General features: G+C 45.9%; 1 protein-coding gene across 3 annotated transcripts in view; it reads left to right on the forward strand.

The window, feature by feature from the left end:
- The window catches only part of SUSD6 (sushi domain containing 6), a 93,680-nt gene that overhangs the window by 1,878 nt on the left and 68,788 nt on the right, over window positions 1-23,014 (forward strand). Inside the window, exon 2 of one of the 3 annotated variants that reach the window (XM_082618657.1) lies at window positions 17,680-17,805. The exons of the other annotated variants lie outside the window; for them this stretch is intronic. The gene's annotated coding sequence lies outside the window, so the exon portion shown is untranslated. The remainder of the gene's footprint in view (window positions 1-17,679; window positions 17,806-23,014) is intronic. 3 annotated transcript variants of the gene reach the window in all.

Here is a 23,014-nt window from a genome sequence, read left to right on the forward strand (position 1 = left end):
TGGAGTCTTTCTAGACTCTTTCCAAAGCACTACTTGCTCAGGCTTTCTCAGATCATGTGCATCCTTATTTCTTTCTCCAAGGTACACATTTATGGTATGTTTGCACAACATTCGTGTGTTCATTCATTCTTTTTTTTTTATTTGGTACTCACAAGTATTTGTGATACAGACTATATGCCGGGCACTGTGCTAGGTATTGGGGTTACTGCAGTGAACAGGACAGAACCCTGCCATTTCTTACGGAGTTCATGGTTTTTAAGTCAATTTATTTTGGTTTATGTTGTTAATTTTCATTGGTGGCCATTTGCTGCTTAAGGAAGTCCTGACCAGTGCGTTAAATAGAGAACAATACTGATACCAGTCCTGATAAATAGAACTCCCTGTCCACAGGGTGGTCTTTTGGGTACTGTAGTAGAAATGGCATATGAAACCAAACCTTACCTACAGCTAGACGGGGACAGGTCCCTGAGTGCTCAGACTAGGACCTGCCTCTCCTCTGCCCTGCAGTGCTTAAACCCGAAGAGCAAACCCACTGTCACATGGCAGTTCAACTTATTTGCTGAGGCTTGCCTTCTCAAAGCCCAGAATGTGGGCAGATAGAAAGAAGAGGAAGAAAGGTAGAACGAGGTTTTACAGATGCAGGCTGGCAGATGAAGAGACCTCAGCACTTTGTCTGCTTTCCTGGCAGGTCTCCATTATGTGGTGACTGAACTTGTGCTCTTATGTAATGGTGCATCTCCTGGCAGGGGGTTTCCTCCTTGCCGTTCCCAGGGCAGCAATTCCTATAGCTACCTTCCTCCTCCATACACACACATATGCACCGTCCAAAGGGAATCATTCATCTGGCTTCTTAAAAGTAAGAACTTATTTCAACTTTATTGCTCCTCAGCGTTGTTTCACTTCCTCTATGCGTTTACATCCTCCAGAAAAAAACTTGCCATATGTTTTAAATCTTTCCTAGTACTCTCTTTCCGCATTCTTAGCTCTTCTGATAGCCAGGTAACTACTGGTATCTGTCTGTGGGCTCAGAGAATTACAGTATTTCTTTAAAAATTAGTGAGCCACGTAATCTTCCTCGTTTCCGTACCAAAACAAGTGAACTGGGGAGAATGTCTTTAGCAGAGCCTCTTGCAGGCAGGGAAGGAAGGCCAGAGAGCACATGTGCTTGTCTTCCCCTCTAGTTCCCCATTTCCTCAGGGACGATTCACTGAGAGGCAGCAACAGGGATGTGATTTCTGCTTACAGGCCTGAAATGCCTGCTTGGAGGCCTGAATGTCTGCAGACCCACTAGGCCCAGTTGTGTAACTGCCATGCATGAAGCGTTTTACTGAGCTCCTAAATGTGACATGTGATCTAGCGAAAGCTTCCAAGCAGGATTCGTTTTCCCTCTTTTCATCCACCTAGACAGTAAGGAAGTCTTGTGTAGAGTGCATTCCCTCAAGCAGTAGGAGAAAGATGGGAAGGAACAAGGAGAGGAAGAAGCCCAGTGCCTTTTTTTTTTTTTTTTTTAAACTTCGAAAGCAAATATTGCTGTGGTGCAGACTTGAGTGTTGAGGATTAGGACACCTGCTTGTATGATAATAGAGACTGTTTCCCCTGGTTTCTCCTCAAGATGGCTTAAGTCTAGGGGCCACCCACATATCCCACCGTGGTGAGGCTTCACTTAATGGGAATGGTTTTTAAAACATTAGTATTTTTAAGTTATGTTGCCACATTGCAGGAAACTTGGAAACTAGAGCAGTGAGAAGTGATACCTGTAATGTGGTAGGGCTGTTTCCCCATTGGTGGGAATGAAGGTTGCAGCTCAGGGTTGGGGCTGGGGGTGTGTGTGTGTGTGATGAGTACTTGAAGGTGCTAACAGCTGTGGATCTGAGACTAATGACAGTTTCAGGACAGCATGGGGGTGACCATCCTTGAGCATCAAGATGTGTTCACTCCTGCCCCGGCTAGGATTCAGGGCAGCAGCCGTTGTTCCCTTAGATGGCTGTAAGTTCCGTGTATCCGTGTGAAACCTTTATCTGAAAAAGTAGAGGTACTGGGGAAAGGGGCACCTCTTACAAGGGTTAGGTTTTAGTGGCAGAGCCTGTCGGGCACCTGTGGATGCTTCCTTTTTCTTGTGCTCACCTGTGTCTGTGATGCTGTTCCTTTTCTTTCCCTTTTAGTTCTTTGGCCTAGAAGCCAGCAGGATTCCTCTATTTGCTCTCTCATCCTCTGGTTCTTACCCGAGTGTGGAAGTCTCCAGTCTGTTGGTAGGCCTCTCAGTGGTGCCGAGTTGGGTCACTTCAGCTGTGAAAGGCCACCTGTGCTGCTGTCAGGGCTAGGGGACAGTTGAGTCTCCGTGAGGGACTCACGGAGCAGAAAATGCAATAGCAGAAAATGCAGTGATTGTGGTGAGAACTGAACGGGTTTCACAGACTCTCGTGTTGCCTGTGATGTATTCTCCCTCCCTGGCTCTTACATCTCAAAAAGGAAAATAGCCACACTTGAAGCATCTGAAGCCGCGTGCCAAGAATTCACGCAGTACTCCAGAGACAGGATATTACTGAAGCATTTTTCTCAAGCAGAAACAGATGTAGCTCCCTGTTTCTGTCGCCAGTGTTGGTGGACCCTTAAAATTACCTGATAGCAGTGTGCCCTTAAATGTATTCTCCCTTCCCACACACACGTACCATTATTATTATTTTTTTTTTGGCAGAGCCCCATTGCTTGATTTGGGGACAGGTAGCCTGGGATTCCTGATGATAGTAATAGGTTCTCAGTGGGTTTGCAGACGGCAGAGGTGGTGACTGACAATTCTTTATTACTCAGAAGAGGATCTTCTGTGGTGAAAGATTAAATGACTCAGGATTCTTTCCTCCTGTAGTTGGAGATTGGACACAAAACCTCAGAGGACAGACACAAATAGGGGCTTTTCCCAACTTCCCCTTTCTTTCTATCCTTTTTTAAGGAGGGGGAAAGTCTAATTTTTCCAAATCCAGCCTCCTGCCAGCAGTGACTTGCCTTCACCCACAAAAGTTTAAGAACAGAACATGAGTTGCCCTGTGTGTAGACTCTCCTTGCTGAAATTTTGGCTAGACTAGGCTTTGGTTTCTGACAAAGCCAGGAAAATGAAACTAGCTTCTGGGAATAGGAGAGGGGGAGTGTTTATCCCACTCTTCGTTCTTTGAGTTGTTCTTAGTTGATCTCAATAACTAAGTGGATGGAAGTTTAAAAAAGGGAACTTGAAAAAGAGAACAAGGTGGTTTTGCTTATTTTGCATTTTAAGTTGCAGTCAAGGCAAACTGAGGGAAGACTGACGGTTTTGTTTTGTTTTGTTTTTAATCATCAATACACTGGGACAAGATTACGGAAAGCTTGGGAAATAGAGCGGGGGAACCACTATGATTCTACCAACCTAACACAAACATCATTTCCATGTATTCTACTTTTTCTTTTAGTTGGTAGTCCTTGTAACATTCAATTATGTATTTTGTTTTTTTTTTTTCATTTAACGTTATAGCATAAACATTTTCCTATAATAACACATAGCCTTTATAATTATTTTTAGTGGCTTTATAAAATTCCATCAAATAGATCAGCTGTGATTTAAATACCCTCTCTCATACATCTAGATTATTTCTAAGTTTTCTCAAGGAGATTATTTTTTTGGAGGGGTGATTTTATTTTGTCATATGACATTTTTTAAAAACAGCTTTAAGACATAATTTATATATCATAAAGGTCATCCATTTAAAGTGTACAAGCAGTGGATTTTAGTATATTTACAGAGTTGTCCAGCGATCACCATAATCTATCTACTCTAATCTTAGAACAGTTTCATCACCCCCAAAAGAAACTCCATTAGTAGTCAGTCCCTATTCCTCTATAATCCCCCTAGCCCAGGGGCACCACTCATCCGCTCTCTATAGTTTACCTATTTGGACATTTCGTTTGAATAGAATCATACAATATGCGGTCTTTAATGATTGGCTTCTTTAACTTAGCCTGATGTTGCTGAGGTTTATCCATGTTGCAGCATATATCGCTACTTCATTCTGCTTTATTGCTGAATAATCTGTTGTTTAGATATATTACTGTATTTTGTTTATCCATTCATCAGCTGATGATCATTTGGGTTGTTTGTGTTTTTTGGTTATTTTGGATAATGCTGCCATGAACCCATGGGTTTCATGTAGACATATGTTCTCATTTCTCAGGGAGATATTTTAAAAGCTGCATCCATATTTCTACTTTGGAGTTAACGTTCTACTTGGTTATGTAGTTTGTTTGGGCAAGAACAGTATAGTGAAATCTCTTGGTCCTGTGGTGTTGAGGGTATTGCCCTGAATTAAGACAAGGTGCTACATACACATATACATATATATATATATATATATATATATATAGGTATATGTATGTATATATATACACGTGTGTGTGTGTGTGTGTGTGTGTGTGTGTGTGTATAGTGTTTAAGAGGTTTGAACTCTCCAGTAGCGTTGTTTCCAAATCTTTGGTGCGGAACTTTAAACAGTAGTGAGACTACTGGGCATATACCCTGAGAAAACCATAATTCAAAAAGAGACATGTACCAAAATGTTCATAGCAGCCCTATTTACAATAGCCCGGAGATGGAAACAACCTAAGTGTCCATCATCGGATGAATGGATAAAGAAGATGTGGCACATATATACAATGGAATATTACTCAGCCATAAAAAGAAATGAAATTGAGCTATTTGTAATGAGGTGGATAGACCTACAGTCTGTCATACAGAGTGAAGTAAGTCAGAAAGAGAAAGACAAATACTGTATGCTAACACATATATATGGAATTTAAGAAAAAAAATGTCATGAAGAACATAGGGGTAAGACAGGAATAAAGACACAGACCTACTAGAGAATGGACTTGAGGATATGGGGAGGGGGAAGGGTAAGCTGTGACAAAGTGAAAGAGCGGCATGGACATATATACACTACCAAACGTAAGGTAGATAGCTAGTGGGAAGCAGCCGCATAGCACAGGGAGATCAGCTCGGTGCCTTGTGGCCGCCTGGAGGGGTGGGATGGGGAGGGTGGGAGGGAGACGCAAGAGGGAGGGGATATGGAAACATATGTATATGTATAACTGATTAAATTTGTTATAAGGCAAAAAATTAAAAAAAAAAAAAAAAAACAGTAGTGAGAGCTGACAGATACATTAGTGCCTGGATTCAGTGCACATGTACTGCTTCTTTAAAAAAAGGGGGGGTGTGGTTTCAGCATGAAGCCTCAGTTGTGTCTTTTGGAGAGAGTGTTACCATGAACCCCACAGAGCCTTCCTTATCAATGTAACTTATAGTTCTCAGAAGTTTTCCCTTATGAAAAATTCCGTGCGAGGGTTCTGTGCACCTGCTTGGAGGCTGCTGCTAGACTGGGGAGTGGCATGCTTGCTGAATAGAGAGCCAGCCCGTGAGGCGGGGAGGGAGAGGGGCTGTGAGTGGGGTTTAAACGCAGGCCTGAGAAAGAATGTTCTTTAGAACGGCTCTTACGGCTCTTACTGGTGGACCTTAGTTGCACCCGAGGTTTAAAATACAGATCAGGCCAGACACAAAGAGGAACAGATGGTGCTGCGGGGAGTGTCACTTCCTCTACAGATTAATCTACCCCTGGGTGGTTTTACATCATAGCAGCCTCAGTACTGAAATAGTGCAGTGCCTCCTTTCACTCTTGTTCTAATTGGAATTCCTAGCATTTGGAACCAATAGCTGGTCTTGCTTTTCCTGCTCCTAGATCCCTCCCAGAAGCTCTTGAAAGTGTGCATGTGTAGGCCACCTAAGGGTCAGAGAGTCAAGATAGTTCTACCTCAGAAACACATGGGACACAGGGCTCATGCCCTTTGTCCAACAAGCCAGACAAAAACTAGGAAGTTGAATCGTCTTCCCCTGTACCTGTTTCAGGTTCCTTCACCTGGAGCAAGTCCAAGTACCAGTTTTTCCAGAAAGTTCCCTCGTGTGTGTGTGTGTGTGTGTGTGTGTGTAAATGTGTATGAATGCAGCCATAACTTCCCTGCCACTGTTCACTGCCAAAAGTTTTAGATTTGGAGTGGGCTCTACCTGTTAATACAAATTCTGTTCCCAAGTACTAGGAGTCTCAAAAGGCTGAGGAAGGAGACAGGACTCTTATCTGAAGATTTGAATGCTTGACTGTAGTATCCAGATGTTACCAAAACTTCTTGCACAGCAAGCCAAGCATGTGACCAGAGAGAGCTCATGAAATGCTAGGGTTGGGAGGATGGGACTCCGAGGATGGTCTCATTTTACAGCCTCACTTTATAGAATAGAAAAATGGGAAATGGTTGCTCAGAGCTCATTTTCCTAAGTGATGACAGGGCCAGGGGAGAAGCCAGGGCTGCAGATTCCTAGTCTGGTACTTTTTCTATCCTAGTGTGATCAACTTCTCTTCTCTGGGCCTGTTCCAGGAAAGGGGATTGGAGCCCAGAAGGGTATGTGGTTCATATCGTTAGGAACAAACTCCTATCCCTTCTGTGATTGTGGTTTTGAGTCTAATAGTGAAATTACAAAAGGGAATGAGTCTTTAAATTCAGTTCTTAAGAAGAACTGTTCTTACAATGGGAGTTGTGCTTAGGCTGGGCCTGCTTAACTCTTTTATCTCTGTACTGTGCTTCCTTACAATTTAGAAAACACCACCTGACTCCAGGCCAATGGGATGTGGTTCCTGAGTCATTTTCCCCTTTGGGTCTTGCTCACCCAGGTGGGACAGTGGCAGGTAGGTGCTGGTGGCATCCTAGGTGTAGTAGGACTGCCCAGTATTTGAGAACATGCTGTCTAGGATGGCTGGTGGCCCCTCCCTCCTAGCAGACCGAAACCCTTCACAACTGTGGTTCTGATATCCTCAGGTTTATTTCATGTGGGTCAGCCACCCTTCCAGATGCAGTGTGAACACACGTCTCTAACTGTGTCTCTAACCAGCCAGGAAGGAAATAGACTTCTTGGGTTGAGGTGTCATATATGCTAGCTTTCTCCATCCCAGAAAGCCAGTGAGCAGTTTGGTGTTCAGTGGGTGTTGTTCTTTCAGTTGGCATGCTCAGGACATTTTTAGAGAATTAACAAATGGTATGTTGGCTGGTGCACACTTTTATCAATCCTTGATTCTCATCCACTCCCAGGCAGACACTCTGCCACGGGAAGGCCATCTACCTCCTCGTTTCAGTCCTGTGAGAATTTTGCTTGTGACACAGCAGGATGGCAAGAAGAACAGGCTCTGGGTTGCGTAAGAGTTCATTGGTCCATCTTATTTTCCCCTTTACACGCGCCTTCAAGTTCTCATAATTTGTGAGCTGAAAATCTGGTTGGGCTGTGATGTCAGGCTGGTGGGAGGTGGGTAGAGGGTTGCTGCAGAGCAAATTGCCTTTCTCTGTAGAGCAAGCTCGGTCTAGGAGTTTGGTGTGAGGATTCCAGTTTTCCAGCTTTACTTAACTAGCCAGTTTTTAATGTGGGAATGTTTTCTGACCCTGGAGTGTTTTTTGGGGGGGTTTTTTGTTTTTAGTTTAGAGAGAAAAGCGGGTGTGAATTCAACAGTGAGAAATTGGGAGAAGGGAAATAGGTAGGATCAGTGGTGTGAGTTCCTTAGGGAATCTTTTTCTGTCCGTTTCCTTCAAGCCTCAATTTTAGATACGTTAATTTGTGTCTCTTCCTGATACATCTGGCTTTATAACTTGCTGGAGGCAGTAAAGGACCTCGTACACTACTGGTACAAGTAAGGGTCCCAATAAAAGCACATCCCCGTATGTTTTACCATCTGCGTGTAGGCTCAGGTTCTAGGCTGAGACTGGAGGTTCCCTGAGGTCAGTGACTGTCTCGTCCACTTCTTTCTACTCAGCTCCTGGGTTAATTGACTGGTTGAGAAGGATTGACCCGGTATAGAGGATTAAAGTAAAAAGGGTGAGAGGGCAAGGTGACCTTGAGTCCATAAGCCTTGATGACAAGGAATGTAAGAGTGGTATTATTGATGAAATTCTAAAAAGAAACATTTGGAGGGAGGCTTGGTTTGAGTGAAAAACAAATATAAACAAGGTGATAAAAAGCTGTTAACATTCACCAAGTTTACTCTGACTGGTGGCAGGAAAAGAAGACAGCTCAGGAACCATGGAGGTGGGAGGTGGGAGGAGGAGAAGGAAAGAGAGGGTATTGGCTGTTGTCCAAAATGTTTTAGCAAGGCCAGTCAAAAACAATCTATAGGAACCCTTATGAATTTTGATCCGAGACCAGAGAGTCACCCCTTCTAATTTTCAAGTGCAGGTCTTTGTTTCTGGAAAACTCTGTCATTCTTTTAAAAGCCTCAGGAGGCATCAGTCATACCCTAAAGCCAATTTACACGTGTGCATCTACTGGTTTGGCCTTTTTTACATATATGTATGTTATCCACTGTGAATCTGGTTGCAGGCAAGGAAGTAGTTAACACAGGATGGCTTGTTTCTGTTTGTTCTCCAGAACTGAGCTCTTCTGGGGGCGGTTCCTTGGCTCCTGGAATTACAAAATATAATTGTGTGGGTCATCTCATTTGAAGGTCTGTGAATGCTTTTGAAAAATCACATCTTTGAAAGAAGGGCTGCTCCCTGCAAACACTGACGGTTTTTCTTGGGATGTGTGTGTGAGTGACAGGGAATGAACCGATTCCAGAGCCTTTGGTGTTGGTAAAACTTTCTGTGGATGGTAACAAGTAGATGTTTGTTAAGCAGTGCATCTGAACTCATTTATTAATAGAACAAGTATTGGATGCTCTTTCCCATATAATCATCTCCCCACAGGGATTCTTTGCAGCACAGTATAACCAAGGTTTTGAATTGTTCTCCTGTGTTTTGGTTAATCTTTTCCCCTCATAGATGTCAAACCCCTTGAGGAGGGAAGGGGTGGTTTAAGTTTCCTCTTCATTTACTTATGTAGGTTGGGCATTCATATTAACAGCAATAAAGATTTATTTATTTTACAAAGTGCTTTCACATAAGAAATCAGATAATTACTGTGAGAAAGGTTTCAGTCCCATTTTACAAATGGGAAAGCCAAGGCCTTTGGTAACCAGTGGACATTTAGCATCCACTGTGCTTGTAAATAGGGATGCTGAGTCAGCCATGGCTGAGGCTGAATCAAACATTGGTATCCTGCTGGGAAATAGGGAAGTTCTTGGAATTGCAGACTTGATAAATTTTAACTTGTGCGTGGAAAGCAATGTAACAACCCCTTTCCTCGTCCCTACCCCCATCTCAGCATAGGTACTCTAAAGGTCGGTATGTTTTTGTGTACTGATGGGACAGAGATGTGAAAGTGTGTGTAATTAGAAAGGGCAAATTTCATCTCCTAACTAAGGAAAAAGCATTGCCATAGAGTCTGAGAAGGTTTTTACTTTTATTTTTTGGAGGAGCTGGGAGGCCACAGGGGCAAAACCCTGGTATCTAGAAACCCATGCAGTTTCCAGGTTATTAGAGGTCCATTTGGGGGTGAGCCAGAGCAGAACTTCTAAGTTCCTTGGGTTCTCAGGGCCCTGTGATGGGGATTTTGAGGGCTCTGCAGTCTGTATCAGTATCGTTGCAGTCTTGTTCTATCTTTCTGCAGGTGTGTTCTGACTCTAGGCACCAACTGTGGGTCGGGGCCTTCCTGAGATGCCCCCCACAGCTGTTTCCAAAGGCGGACTGTCTTCGCTTCAGTACTCCTAAGAGCTCCTGAAGAGTGTCCTTTTTTGCTGACGGGGGATCCAAGGTCTCCTGTAGGCCTGGCTTGACCTCCTCTTCCCCATTGTCCTGCCCTTACTTTCAGAGGCAGAAGATGAGCCTGTCTGGGCAGTGAGGAGGTTGGAGGTGAAGGTCCTGCCTCATCCAGGACAGCTTAGATTTGAAAAACACAAAGCAGTGCCAATGTTCCTGGGGCAGCGTGTGCTCGGACAGCCTGTCTGCTTTTTCCATTTGGTTGGGAAAGTGGAGAAGTGAGGCTGGCTGTGGGCCAGGCAGAGCTTCCCCCTTTCCTATGGTGAATGAAAATGGACGATTGTTTCAAGGAGTGGGTCCTGAGTGGGAGGCGGTGGAGGAGAGCGGGCCTTGGGATCAGACTCGCCTTGCTTCCCGTCTCGGCTCAGCCACTTCCCAGCTGTATGACCTTGAGCAAATTTAACCTCTCAGATGCTCAGTTCTATCGCTTGTAAAATGGCGATGATAATATTACCGCTACCTGTCTCTAGAGGGATAGCTACCAGAATATTAATGATTACCTGGGGTGGGAATTCTGGGGTGATAAAGGGTAACAGGAAACTATAACTTCTTCAACTTTCTTTTTGTTTCATTGAATTTTCACTATTGGCATGTATAACTTAAATAATTAAAATTATGTTGAAAAGTAACCCCTCATGGGATTGTTAGGAAAATCAAATAAAATGGGATAGTTAAAACACTAGGTTCAGTGTCTGACAAGTAAAAGATACTCATGGCAGTTTATTTGGGGAAGAAGTGGTATTAATTAGTATTTGACCCTTGCTTTTAGTAGTGTTAGATTTTCTGTCTGGCTTGTGTACTTTGGATAAGTTTCTTTGTTAAGCCCCAGTTCTTAAACTGAAAATGGGGGTTAACATCAGTATCTACTACATAGGGGGGTTTGGAGGAGACATGGAAAGCAACTAGCCTGGTACCTGGCCCATAGTAAGTGCTCAGTAAATATTATCTGTTATTGGCTATTATCCTCTCAGTTACCCTGGAAGTGAGGTGGGAGTGACGCCCACTTTAAAGTTACAGAATGTGAGGCACAGAGTAGTTTAGGACAAGTGTCCTGTCTTAAGGCCAAGGGCTGAGTTAGCAGCAGAAATGGTGATGCTGATGCTTGTGTGGCCTGTTGGCCCAGGTAGCAAACCAGGGAGGTCTCACCGATGGGCAAACACGAAGCACCAGCCAGGTGCTGGATGTGAAACATGCTGCTGGTCTGGACAGCGGAGATTATTGAGCGTCCGAGAAGGGGAGAGTCCAGTTTAGGGCCACATCCTTCCTCTTTCTGCCTTTCTAAGGCAGAGGGACCGCATCCAGATTGACAAAAGGGAGGGGCTTGTTTCCTCTTGCTTTTCTTTCACATCCTCCTGGCTTGTCAGGTGGTGGACTCCTGACCACTGCCCTTGTTGTGGGTTCAGTTTTCTCAGCTCCTCCAGTCTGGCCTTCTCTGTTAAACTGCCCTGCTGCTGGAGTCCACGCCCACAGCCTCCCAGCCCTCCTCCTTCTGTCCTGGAAGGCCAGCACAAGGACGCTCAGCTTCTCTGGGGTAGGCCTGTTTCCACACCACTTTGGTACTGCTGGTGGCTTCCTACCTGCTCCTCAGCTAGCTGCCTGTCTGTGCGGCTGAATGGGTGAGTAGAAGCCACACTTGGTGGGAAATCAGTTTTGAGCTTCGCTGTGGGCTCCTGTTCTGTGTATTCACATTTTGAGAAGAAAAAACGCTGAGTGATTTCTGCCCAGCATTGTTTTCAGAGAGTGAGAGATTCTCATCCCCAAACCCAGTTGTGAGGCCAGAGCTGATTATGCCCCAGTTTCTCACCTTCGGTTTGTACTGCATGCTTCTCACCCTTGCCTTCTCAGTTCTCTCTTTACCACATGTGCCTTGCTCCGTCTTCACAAGGGTCATGAAATACCAAAAATTGGTGAACAATACAGGCAATACAGTGCTTAAAGTTTTACCGACCCAGGTTTGCTTAGTGGACTAGAAGAAGGAGTGTGCCTATTTGAATATTTATTTATTTATTTGGCTGCATCGGGTCTTAGTTGTGGCACGCAGGATCTTTGTTGTGGCATGTGAGACCTTTCGTTGCGACGTGTGGGCATCTCTCTAGTTGTGGTGTGCAGACTCTAGAGTGCGCAGGCTCAGTAGTTGCAGCACGTGGGCTCTCTAGTTGTGGTGTGCGGGCTCCAGAGTGCATGGTCTCAGTAGTTGCAGCAGGCGGGCTTAGTTGCCCCACGGCATGTGGGATCTTAGTTCCCTGACCAGGGATCGAATCCACGTCCCCTGCGTTGGAAGGCGGGTTGTTGACCACTGGACCACCAGGGAAGTCCCAGGGGTGTGCATATTTGTACAGGCTCTTGATAGTTTTTATCCTGTTTTCGTGTGTTTCAAATACACCTTTTTCCATTTGTGTTTAGTGGTGGCTGGTGAACCTTGTAGTCCATTTTTCTTTGGGGTATATTCTTGCTGTAGGTGTTGGGTTCACATTTTATGCTTAATTCCCCATCAGGATCTGAAGGATAGGCCTGCTGTTGAGGCACCACAAACCAAGTCATTGCACCTTGAGACAAGTCTGCTCTGACTCCCAGGCTGCTTTCTTTTCCTTATTTATGGTGGCCTGAAGACCTCCATGAAGTGCATCAAAGTGTTTCCTGTTGGCTTGGCAAAAGGAAGGTACTTGGAGGAGCTTAAAGACCTCGTGGAGGGGACCCTCTTACTCTTAGCTAATTGAAAAATAAGACTCTTCAGTGGAGAAGCTGCCCTCCCACCTGGTTTATGAAAGCCCCTCTGAAACACAAGTTGTTCCTGCTGTTTGTCATGTTTCTGTAGTATTTATCGGGTTTTTGAAGACAGACTTGCTTCAATTAATTCTGGTTATAAGGGTGATGCCTGGAAGTTTTGGAGGAGGTACTTACAGAAGAGTCAAGCTCCGGGCTAATTTCAAGTCTAATCATGAACTAGCAGGAGCAGCCTTCGGGCCCCAGGGAGGGAGGGGTGGCCACTGCCTTGGAGCTGTCATGGAGGATGCCACCTTTTGGGAACCAAACTGTAGGCAGTTCCTGGCCTGTGTGAAGTTGTGCCTGGGGCTTATCAGAAATGAACCAGATGGTGTTTCTAGCAAATCTGGCAGATGTTCTTGCTGTCAGAATTGATTTAAAAATTTTACATGTAAATGTGGAATTATGGGAATTTTCCTTTTGGGGTTTTTAGTTGCATGTGGAAATGCTACCCTTACCTTACAGAGGCCTTTATTTATCTCCTGCTTCTGCCACAAGTGACTCTCAACTCCGTGTCCTCCCATCCGCTCTGGTTACTTTTCTCATTAAATGGGTCATTTGTGGTGGGGGGATAGAAGGTGACCAGTTCTCTCTTTATTGTAATTTGAAGGTTGCTGATGGGACCATGTGCCCAGAATGTGCCTGCTACACAGATAACATCGGGGACTAAAACGTTCCTCATTTGAGTCACTCCTTTGAGTTGAGACCTTTGGATGTAGCAGGTGTGATACCTAGAAAGAGTGACTGTATCAGGGTCACAGAGCCCAGGAAAGAAGGAAGAAGAAGAATCCCGTGGGGAGTGGGACAAGGCAGGAAGTATTGAGTGCACGCTCTGTGCCAGGCCCTGTGCGAGGCCTTGTACCTAGGAGGGCCTGTCTCCACTTCATGGATCAGAAAACCAAGCTCTGAAAAGTTAAGTACTGTAAGTAACTGTGTGCAGCCCGAACCAAGGTTGGGAGGATTCTGAAGCCTGTGTTGTTTTCATGGCAGATAAAATACATGTGCATTAGGAAGTTGTTGGCATGGAGGATGAGGTGGTGAGGGAGGCAGAAAACAAATGCCTGGAGAGCGGAGGACAGGGTCAGGTGGGGAGCTGCTGGGGGGCCGCTGGGGAGTGAGTGGTGCTGGGTGCAGGATGCGGAAAGGGGAGGTTGCTTAGCAAAGTGATCTGAAGTGGAAAAAAAAAAAGGGTTACGGTATCACTTTGAGGGGGTGTACCATTGGATGATGGCAGCTCTTCCCTGAAGGAAGTGCCATGGAGTTTGTTTGGGGTCTGGAGGGCCAGATAGACTCCGTCTTTAGGCCGGTGGCAGTCGGGCCCCACAGGAAGCCTTTTAATCCCTGGTGTTTATAGACTGGCCTGTACTCTACTCAAAAGCAACTCCCATTTCAGTTAGTGAAGGCAGCATTATTCGCCTTTGAAACACCGCATTTATGGATCCCCATTTGGCCCGGCGGGAGGGGCTGGGTAACGCCGTGTTGTATTATCCTGATTCCCTGCTGCCTTCGAGGTTGTGCAGGGACAGTTCTGCCATTTCCCTCTAAGTGACCTCTGGCTGCTCCCTCTCCTGCAGCTGCTCCTTTTCCTCTCGGGGATGAGGTGGGAGTCAGGACTAGGAAATTAGCCCTCTTGTCTCTGTATTCAGGGTAGCCAGGAATTCCCTAGAACAGGGACTCTGACTTGTTCCCCCGCTCCTTGCCTTAAGGCTGGGGTTGCTCTGTTTATAGCATGGCTAGCCCTTGCTGTAAGCCTTCAGTGCAGTTCAGCCTTGATTTACTGACGCCTGCTGGCATGTGTGTGGGGAGTGGTATCCAAAGATGACGGAGATGGGTCTCTGACCCAGTGACTGGGACTAATGAGCAAACAGCTCATGAGGAACAGGCCAGGTCAGTTCCTTTTCCTTATAGCAGGAAGCATCCATAAACTTCAAGTCCTGCCTCGCTTAAATGGTTATTGTGAGGGCTGATTGTAGTAATAGTGAATTGAGACTGCTTCGAAAATATAAAACTCTAGATTCATGCAAAACTTTCTTAGTATTGCAAGGTGGAGGCATAATAAAAGATAACACGTTTTGAGTGCTTTCTGTGTGCCAGGCATTGTTCCAAGTGATTTATATATATTAGTTTGTTTAATCTTCACAGCAACTTCGGAGTAGGTTGCTTATATTATACCCATTTTACAGTTGTGAGAATTGATGCCAAAAGAGGGTAAAAAAACACTTTCTAGGATGGCACAGCTGGTAGGCAGCAGCAGAAGCAGACAATCTGAAGTCTTGGCTGGACTGTGTGGCCCCTGTGAAGACGCTGAGGAAATCAGAGAATAGAGGGGGTCCCACCTCAAGGGGAGGCAACAGCCAGGACTTACCCTCAGAGACCAGAAAGGATCAGGGAAAGGTCACTGGTGCCCAAGAAAGCACTAGCATTTCTGTACAACTTAATCAAATTACCAAAACCGTTTCCGAACTTGGAGCCATCTTTCTTGGATAGTAATGCAATTGACATAGATAATTTAAGCCAGAGGAAGGACAAAACTGGTGAGCTCACATGTGTGGATGGACACTTACTAACTCTGACTAAAACACAGAGAGGCGAAACCTTAAAGCGAGTGCATCTTTATTCAGTTTACAAATGAGCGCAAAGACCTAGGCAACAAGCTTTGTGTTGGGACTTTGAAAAATCACACATTAAAAAAAAATAACTCTTCCTCACTCAGCCTTTTGGTGTTGAAGTTTCTATTAAGGATATCTGAATTTCGTCATTAATATGCAATGTTAACTGCATCTTTGGCAGTTATTTTTCAGAGGAATCAATCTCATTTTGGGGGGCAGCTTCTAGCCAGGTTATTTCAGATGTGGAAGATTAGGGGCACATGGCTTCCTCAGATGATGCAGGTCTGTAAAGAGAGCTTTGGGAATTGAAGTCTCTGAATTCCTGCTTCCCTCCACTCCATTCTATCAACAGCTTTCTTCACACGCGGTGCCTATGACTGAAAGTGATTATCTGTCTCATTAGCGGTTCAGGGGAATTAGCCATCAACATCTAATGACCTAGTTCTCAAATCCTGCAGTGGCTTCAGAAGTTTCCTAGAGGGGCTTCCCTGGTGGTGCAGCGGTTAAGAATCCGCCTGCTAATGCAGGGGACACTGGTTCAAGCCCTGGTCCGGAGAGATTGCCACGTGCTGCAGAGCAACTAAGCCCATGTGCCACAACTACTGAAGCCTGTGTGCCTAGAGCCTGTGCTCTGCAACAAGAGAAGCCGTCACAATGAGAAGCCTGCGCACCACAGCGAAGAGTAGCCCCCGCTCACCACAAGTAGAGAAAGCCCACGCGCAGCAACGAGGACCCAACGCAGCCAAAAAAATAAATAAATCAAAAAAAAAAAAGTTTCCTAGAATACCCCAAAGCAGTGTTTCTCAATATGTGCTTCAGAATCACCTGATCCACCCTCTACCTCAGGAATCCTTCCCTTGTTGGGGCCCTAGAGTTGGTCTGCATGTTAAAATACTTCCCTCTGCTTAGGTTCTGGAGTAGAGCTGGGAAGCCAAGTCCAAGCCCAGTCAAGAGGATGTAGAGCTGCAGGCAGCAGTATGAACCATCTTCAAAGCTTCCTGTTTTCTTTTTAGAGTGAATGGAAGCTTTGCCTCTTATTCCGTAACATATCCAGGATAATTTCAATATTTAAAATGAATTACATTATCTAACATGGAATTGATTTGAACCTCTAGCGAGATTATATGCTTTGGGGTCAGACTGCTTAGTTTGTAAACTTGCTATCTCTGTGACCTTGGACAAGTTATTTAACCACTGTCCAGAAATGGAGGTAGTAGTAGTACCTACCTTTTAAGGTTCTTGTGAAGATTAAATCAGATATTAGATGGAAAATGCTTAGATTCCTGTACAGTGATTAGACAGTCAGGTTCCAGGTAGTAATAACAATGTTGTTATTATTGTTATTGTTTTTATTATCCTGAGGTTTCATGTTACTGGGAGTATGGCCGCCCCAGTTACAGAGTAGAGTCCTGCAGGGTAACTAAACATCCCTCTCCCACTGACACAGCCAAGCCACTGGCTTATGAAAGGCCTTTTGCCAACCATAGGAAGCCTAAGCCAAGCACTGGGAAAAAGCTTTGTGATAACATATTCTCAGCATCCCAGTTTTAGTTCTCCAAGCCCCTGTGTGAAGGGTGTGGGTGACTGTTCTCAGGCAGTCAGGATATGTCACAGGTGGGAGGGAAGCACTTGTTTAGAAAATGTCAGAGAATCCACCAAGTTGTCTTAACCAATAACTGTTCTTCATTCAGTCTGCACTCTTTTTTCCCTCTTATTCTTGTTTAATGGTTAGGAAAGGGGGCTAAGTTGCACTTGCTCTTTGTAATGGTACACATGTCAAATTCATTTCCGCCATCAACTTAACTTGTTTTCAGAAAATTTAAGAAATCACAAGTTCTACTTGTCTCTTGAAGAAAGAATAGGAAATACAGGTTACTTGCAATCACGGAGGGAGAAAATCAGCCGTGATTTTTCCTTCCGGAGGTCACCACTGTTCACCTGTTACTGTGCTGCTTTTGTCTAGGATGATCAGGGATGGCAGTGGCTGGCAGGGTGTCAGGGTTCTGAGGAGGGGCCACCTTTTTGGGAGCCAAGCTGGCCTTCCTGTGGCTCAGAGCCTTGCACTGGGCAGCTCTACTTTGGGATGAGCACTTGGCCCGTCCTCAAGTGTCGTCTCCCCTAGAGAGCAGTTACTGTGGAAGGCCAGCTACTTGTTTCCATTGATTCTGGTTACTCCATGTGTTTGGGGCCCACTTCATGCTGATTCTGCCGTCCTGACTGTGTGCTCATTTTTCACGTAGCCAGGTGGGGTGGGATCTTGGGCCTCTCTTCTCTGTAGGAACTGGTACTGGCTCTCAAGGTTGATACTTTTCCATCTCTTGCCTCTGCCTTGCTAAATGTCGCTGGGGAGGCTCTGTCTAGGAGGAAAACTCACTGGGTAGGGAGAACACTGCCTCAAGGCTTTTAAAATGTAATGCTTCCTCCCCCTTTTCTCCTCTTCCCAGAATAAGAGCTGCCAATAAAACTTTAGGGCAGGATTATTGAGATGTGTTTATTACTGTTGTGATGGACAAAGGAATTGTCAACTCCTCATCGATCTCCTTTACCCCCTTGCAAATGGGAATTACAGGAAATCACAACTAGCATGAAGAACGGTGTGTGGATGGGAAGGATGGAGTGTGTGACCCTCATCCCAGAAATGGGCAGAATGGTGGAGCCGACTGACCTTAGCATTAGGCCAAAGCATGGGCTGAAGGTATGTCACCATCTGGGAACTGAAATCCGAGTCGTCCTGCTCTCTGACTTTGTGTCATCGTGACTCCCCTCTTATGAGCCCCTCCCGTCTAGTCAGTAACCAGCTCCTGCCATTTCTTTCTTCTGTAGGTGTCTGTCATCACCACTCTGGCCCAGACCTTATCATCCTGTCTGGCCTCCCAGGCTACTTTAGTCTCTCTTGCCAGGTTCATGTCCGGTTAACATTGTTCTTATCTCAAGTGAGACTAGGTAAGAGAATGCAGCCCTATGTGTGTGGGAGGTCATATTACCATCCCTTCCCATGGTGGCCGTGCTCCTTGAGGGCGAGGACCGAGTATTCTGGTCCCTCTCACATAGTAGGCCTTTAGTAAATGCCCGTTGAATTAGATTAGGTCATGTTTCCTGCTCGAGAACGTTCATTGGCTCCCCACTACCTACTGATCCAAAGCTGAATTTCTCTGCTTGTTTCTCATAGCTGTACAATCTGGCCTTATTGTAAGTATTTGGTTGAATACTTAATACTTCGCGGAATAACCAGAGTCTGCTATGTGATAGATACCAGGAAAACCGTAAGAATTGTGCCTTGCCCTGGACGGTCTCAGATGGATTTTTTTTTTTCTGTTCTTCCCTGATTCTTGACTTCTTTCCCCACCTCTACCTTCCTAATTTATCATGCTTACTTAAGCCTTCCAGCCCCAGAAGTTCTCTCTTTCTATCTCCATACTTATTCAGCACTCAAGGCTTTCAGGTCAGATCTCCCTTCCTTCCTTTTTACGGCCCTCTTTAATTGTCTTGGTTCAGATCCATTTCTGTATCTTTTTTTCTTTCCATGATTCTGTCCATAACTCTCAAGTAGTTGCTGTTCTTCCTTATTTTCTAAAATTCATACCTCACGAATTAGTGGTTGTGTGTGTGTGTGTGTGTGTGTTTTTTTTTTTTTTTTTTTTTGGCTGCACTGCGCAGCATGTGGGATCTTAGTTCCCAGACCAGGGATCGAACCCATGCCCCCTGCAGTGGAAGTGTGGAGTCTTAACCACTGGGCCACCAGGAAAGTCCCGACTCAGTGTTTTATTGCACCCACATAGACTACTGAAATAGATACCCTTGCCTTATTGTGTGCCTTGATTGTTTGCTGTCAGGGTAGGCAGCTTCTCCAGCTCCACTGAAAGTTCCTGGTGGGCCAGGCCCTGTGCTTTCTGTACGTTTTGCAAGCTTTATATAGAGGACCGTCAGGAAATGATGGTTCACAGAGTGGACAGAGGTGAAAGGTGATCTGACAGTGCCTGGGGGTGGGGTTCCTAGCGGGATTCTGGATGGCCTGGCGCAGAGCATGGGCTGGAGGCTGGAAGACCATCGAGGACTTGTAGGGCTCTGGACACCCCAGACCTGAGAAAACGGAAATGTCAGAAAGAGTCAGGCTTGTCCCCCAGGAGCTTGTCTCACTCTGAGATTCTCTTGAAAACCTGGCTCACATGGAAAATGTGTTCATCCTAGAAGTTGGCCGGTGTTCTTGGGGAATTGTGGTGAGGCCAGATGCACGTGTGACGAACCCTCTCAAAAGGAGGGCGTGAAAGGTGCCTGGCCACAGGGAAGCTTGTAGCTTAAGGGAACAGACCATTAGGGGCAACGGTGAGCAGACATGATTTGATTTATTTGTATTAATGGCGTTTGTATTGAGTCCTCTGGGAAGTTTAGGGATTTAAATATATTCTGTAAATATGTTTTTTTCTTTGCTTTGACACTGATGGGGCTTATGGCTTATGTTGCATTTTTCCTTCTAATAATAGCCTCTTGCATGAAATTAAAAGCAGTGTCTTCCTCTTCTGACTTGGGCAGAATTATAAGTGTAGCACTGACTCCCTGCCCTCCTTCCCCCACTCCCCTTTATTTCTCAGATCCAACTAGGACTGTGAAAACAGGTTAGTAACATTTATGGGCTGGGACCAGTTTCAGCCAGCTAAATTCCCTGTAATCCAGTCTAAATCTGAGGGGCACACCTAAACTTCCTGGAATTCTAGGTAGGAAGTGTGGTTACGGAGGCAAAGCCATTTAATTGTAGCTTGTATGAAAATAAAACCAGCTTGAATTCTCTTCTCACAAACTTTCTCTGAAACACTTCTTTAGATCTTTTATTTTTGGCAAATGGGTTTTGGGGTGGCAGCCTCATTACTTGTGATGGAGCTGTATAATGAGCCAGTGGGTGATTTCCCAGAATCCTGAGCCTTTGAAAACTGCTGTTCCTTTTGGGAAGTAAGAACTGCAGAAGCCAGGCTGCGCCTCTCAGATTTATAGCCTCTCCCCATTCTCTCTCCACTAGTCACTACTGTGGCTTCAGTCTGCCTAAGAACATAATGGCTTAAATTTGTTTAAATGTTTGTAGCAGTTTGGTAATGAAGTTTAGCCCTTTAATGATTATGGTGATGATGATAACAATAGACAGTAGCAGGTAGACTGAGTTGTGAACTGCTTCTTTTAAGGTTCCCAGGAAGAAAATCACTACCTCACTTTACATGTCAAGGTCTTAGTGTTGAGTAGGGGAGGCAGCATAGTGGAGTGTAGGGAAATCATCTGCCCACGGGTTACCCTTTAGACAAGTACTTTGAAGGAAGTTGTGTTTTTCTGTTTGGAATGGGCTGTGTTGCTTCTTCTGAGAAGCCTTTTAACAGTAGTATAATTGTTCCTCTGGAACTCCTAGCAGGGTTCTTTGTCTGCCCTCTCCCGGGTTTACAGCTGCTTTTTCTCCCTAGGGGAGCAGTCGTCTGTTTTAAAAAGCGAAGAGAGAAGACCAGAAGTTCTCTGAAACAGTGAGGTTTGGAAGTCAGAACTGCATTTGCCTTTCAGGAGGGCAGGTTCTAAAGGGGTGTGGTTTGGGCGGAAGTAAAGGAAGTAGTGTCCCCGTTCCCTACCCTTACTGCACACCCCACGCTCCTCTACCCAGAGCTTCCTTGTGGCGGCTGTGAAGGAGTTTGGGGTACAAGGTGCCCATTATGGCCCTTTGTTGTACTGGACCAAACATTGCTTTTCAGCTCCTGAGTAAGTCAGTTTTTCAGGCAGGTTACTTTCTGGCCCTGAATATCCATGTCCAGGGTCCTGGGCTGGTGTTGGCCCTAAAGGCCAGGATGAGCCTATGGTGATAGCACTGGAGTGTAGGGTCAGAAGCAGCATCTGAGGGCGTTTAGGGCAGGAAAGATTTCTGATCATTAGGATGCTTTCATTATACCAGTGCTTCAGGGCCTTGAAGCTGGCGTTTGCCAGGCATCTAGATGAGGTTAGTCAATCAGCTTGACCTCAATGCCCCTTAGCCTCTTTCCACCCAGTTTTTACCAGATAGCTGGTTGTGGACATGCATCTTTGTTTTATAAGAAGAGGAATTCTGCTTTGCAGTTGCATAACTGTGTCTTCTATTTAGGTTCTGTAGAGGGTTACATTTGAAAAGCTAATGAGTGTTTTCTTCCACTGGGTGCGCACACTGATCCAGAGTGGGCTGGAGGCTGGGGGACCGTTATGGAGCAAGTGCTGTTGAAGGTGGATACTGAGGTGACAGTAAGGGCAGCTGGTGTGCCGAAGCTCCAGTGGCCTGGCTCCCTGGCTGATGGCCCATCCCCCAGGGCTGGGTCAACTGAGGGGGCTTCGGCTTCCCTGAAATGACTGCTTCTTACAGCTAGGTTAGTGTGACCAGCCAGAGGAGAGGGTGGGTTTCCTGGGGAAGAGGGTGGGAGGGTCTTAATGAAGCCAGTCTGGTTTGGCAGTAACTCAGACTCGCCTCCGTTTCTGTGTTGGCTGATAATTCCCCTCAGCTCTCAGAGCAGCCCTTTTTCGCTTACACACACACACACACACACACACACACTTCTTGGAGACTAATCACACACACACACACACACACACACACACACTTCTTGGAGACTAATGCTGGACTTCCTACAGAATTACGAATGGGCAGCAGCCATTCCTTGGGGGCTCAGAATGGACAAGCACAGTGAACAGTGCTGGGGCTGGCACTCTGTCTGAGGGGGCTCAGTGGTTAGACTCTGATCGGGAGATATTTGGGGAACCTTGTTTATTAGTGAGAGTTGGGAGAACTTAGTTTGGTTCAGCCACTAACAAGCCCTTTGTCCCCCAGGGCAAGTCATAATTCGGCTCTAGGCCTCAGTTTTTCCCTCTTAACACGGATAGGTTGGACTTTAGGCTGTACTGTGTTAGGACCCCAAGACAGACCCATGAGTCTGCTCCTTGTAAAGAAGGTGACCAGAGGCAGCAAAGGTGGGTGCAAGAGAACCTTGGATAATGCTAGAGTTGTTTTTGAGGCTCATCCCACTGTGGCAGAGCATTGGGTGACATTGCTACCCCACCCCCAGGGTGCGTTTTCCAGAGGATGCGTCCACCTGGGTTTGGGCCTGGACCTTGCCCTGCTCCTCCCCAGCTTCAGCCGTGGGGGAGGGGCGGGCAGGCACGTGCAGATGGCTGTCTCTGCCAGCTGCCTGGGGCCGGGCCATCTGCTGCTTACGCCAGCGGGTGGGGTGAGGGGCGAGCAGCAGCCTAATCTCCTCCACTACACTGACTTCTCAGCGGAGTCCAGCCCCCCTGCCCCCCACATTCTCTCCTCTGTTCCAGCGCTCTGTCGTGCTACCCTTCAGCATGGTCTTGCTTTGTTCCAGCTGCCCCCACCCCCAGGAGAACCCTTGCTGCGTTTTTGTTTACTCTGTGTGTGTGCTTTGCCCTTTAGCCCGTGCCCCAAGAATCTTTCTGTAACGTAAGACAGCAGCAGCAGCAAAAAAAAAAAACTTCAGAAATGAAACTTTGGACCCCTGTTGGTCTCTGTTCAGATGCACATGATGAATCTCTTCCCATCAGAGTTTGTACCTTTGGGTTCACCTTCCCTTTTTCCATCCCTCCTCCTGGGGAATCTTTGAACAGCAGGGGTGGGCTGAATCACTCTCAGAAAAGCTCTAATTTGGCCTGTGCTTCAAGCCTAGCTTCTTTCTCCCCTTGTGTGGATGTAGGAAAGAGGCAAGGAGGAAGGAACCTGTCCCCATGACTCTTGGTGACTCTGGATTTGGAAGTTCTGAAGTGTGTGTGTGTGTGTGTGTGCGCACGCGCGTGCACGCATGTGTGTACATGTGCACAGGGTGTGCAAGGAGGTGGGGTTAGGATAGAATGTGGACAGAGTCTTGAAAGTCATCTTTACAAGTGAGGAGATGACAAAGCAG

Source organism: Mesoplodon mirus (genome assembly GCF_964341445.2).
Source record: "Mesoplodon mirus genome assembly, chromosome: 4".
In the NCBI taxonomy this organism is placed as follows: Eukaryota; Metazoa; Chordata; class Mammalia; order Artiodactyla; family Ziphiidae; genus Mesoplodon; species Mesoplodon mirus.